Source organism: Ictalurus punctatus, chromosome 9 (assembly GCF_001660625.3).
Source record: "Ictalurus punctatus breed USDA103 chromosome 9, Coco_2.0, whole genome shotgun sequence".
NCBI classification, from domain to species: Eukaryota; Metazoa; Chordata; class Actinopteri; order Siluriformes; family Ictaluridae; genus Ictalurus; species Ictalurus punctatus.
This window is the reverse complement of record NC_030424.2, coordinates 31,970,204-31,972,703: the sequence shown is the minus strand read 5'-3', so window position 1 is coordinate 31,972,703 and position 2,500 is coordinate 31,970,204.

Sequence of the window (2,500 nt, the reverse complement as noted above, 5' to 3'; positions counted from 1 at the left end):
GTACTGAACTGCCGGTTAGCACGCTAATTTGAGTCTTTACAGATTGCGGATGATATGTAGTGTGTTCTGCAGGTTGAGCGTGTAGTGAATGAGGGTAGCATTAGGACCCAGAGCTGTAGTTCTTATTGACCTCCTCAGGTCAAAATGACTGTTAGTGTTAAACCACAGCACTGTAAATATACCTCTATTATAATCTACATCGTCAGTGTTAATGATTCATTGTTGTCATATTTGAATGACTAACACATAATTCTTAATAAATTAGCATGTTTTAGTGTCCTGACTGCTTTCAGCCAATCAAAACTTAATAAATTAGCATGTTTTAGTGTCCTGACTGCTTTCAGCCAATCAGAACTTAATAAATTAGCATGTTTTAGTGTCCTGACTGCTTTCAGCCAATCAGAACTTAATAAATTAGTATGTTTTAGTGTCCTGACTGCTTTCAGCCAATCAGAACTTAATAAATTAGCATGTTTTAGTGTCCTGACTGCTTTCAGCCAATCAGAACGCACTGTTCTGGGTATATTTTAATGAGAGCTGATCTTGAACGTATGGATGTGGATGTAATAACACCGTGTTCACTTCTGGAGTGGGTTTTACCTGCTCGTGTCTCTCAGCTCACTCTTTAGCGCCAGATGGCGAGTGAGTAATGGAGCTGGAAATATTCCGAAGCGTTTCTGCAGGATGAAACGGGAATATTTCGAGTCTGTCATGTCGTGAGAAGCGTGACATTATAAACAGGTGGAGAGTTTAGTGAGCTACGATATGATGGTGTTTCCTGATCCACTGAGTGCTTTGTGGTTTAATACAGACTGAACTTTACTGTGATATGAAACTGACACTGATGGTTACACTGTACTGGTCATGAGTCAGTGTTTCGTGGCCAAACTGAACTAAAAACTCCCGCTAGATTTATAAACGTCCCTGCGACTTGACATGATTTTTGGATTTAAGTCCAGAAACCTTAATGACATTGTAGAGCCAGTGTGGTGGACTAGGGCTGGAGTTCAGAGTCAGGACTCAAGACCTAGAGGTACATCAGTATTTCCACAGGGAAAGTTCCTGGTATTCAGAGTCGGGTTACGCAGCTGCTTTCAGCTCCACATTCAGATGATTAAACTCACCCGAGTTTACACAGTCGGTATGAAGTGAGTGTAAACAGTCGGGAAACGGGAGGTGTGTCAGTACAGTATATCGGATCTGTGCATCAGGTCTTAAAGTGACAGCAGTCTAATAAACCTGCTGCTGTGCGTCATTAATGTTCATCACACAACTAAACACACACAGAAAATCCCTCATTAGACGGAATAACCTGTCATATATCACACACTGAACTCACATTTAATCGCTTTATTCAGTTTCTGTATTATTTCTAACTTGAACACTGATGGACCTACCTGAGAAACCGTATCGTTAAGGTGAAATAAGATGGTATCGTATCGCCCGCCCCTAAACATCAGCATTTACTGACTCCAGTCTTCAATTTCACCTACAATGTGAAACTCGACTCGAACTCGACAAAGCTGGACTCAGACCCAACACTAGTGAGTACTGAGTAGTGAGCAGTGAGTAGTGAGCAGTGAGCAGTGAGCAGTGAGTAGTGAGCAGTGAACAGTGAGCAGTGAGTAGTGAACAGTGAGTAGTGAGTAGTGAGCAGTGAGCAGTGAGTAGTGAGCAGTGAGTAGTGAGCAGTGAGCAGTGAGCAGTGAACAGTGAGCAGTGAGCAGTGAACAGTGAGCAGTGAGCAGTGAGCAGTGAGCAGTGAGTATTGAGCAGTGAGCAGTGAGCAGTGAGCAGTGAGCAGTGAGCAGTGAGTAGTGAGCAGTGAGTAGTGAGCAGTGAGCAGTGAGTAGTGAGCAGTGAGTAGTGAGCAGTGAGCAGTGAGTAGTGAGCAGTGAGTAGTGAGCAGTGAGTAGTGAGCAGTGAGTATTGAGCAGTGAGCAGTGAGCAGTGAGCAGTGAGTAGTGAGCAGTGAGTAGTGAGCAGTGAGCAGTGAGTAGTGAGCAGTGAGTAGTGAGCAGTGAGCAGTGAGTAGTGAGCAGTGAGTAGTGAGCAGTGAGTAGTGAGCAGTGAGTAGTGAGCAGTGAGCAGTGAGCAGTGAGTAGTGAGCAGTGAGCAGTGAGTAGTGAGTAGTGAGCAGTGAGTAGTGAGTAGTGAGCAGTGAGCAGTGAGCAGTGAGCAGTGAGTAGTGAGCAGTGAGTATTGAGCAGTGAGCAGTGAGCAGTGAGCAGTGAGCAGTGAGTAGTGAGCAGTGAGCAGTGAGGAGTGAACAGTGAGGAGTGAGTAGTGAGCAGTGAGTAGTGAGCAGTGAGCAGTGAGCAGTGAGTAGTGAGTAGTGAGCAGTGAGTAGTGAGCAGTGAGTAGTGAGTAGTGAGCAGTGAGTAGTGAGCAGTGAGTAGTGAGTAGTGAGCAGTGAGTAGTGAGCAGTGAGCAGTGAGCAGTGAGCAGTGAGCAGTGAGCAGTGAGCAGTGAGTATTGAGCAGTGAGCAGTGAGCAGTGA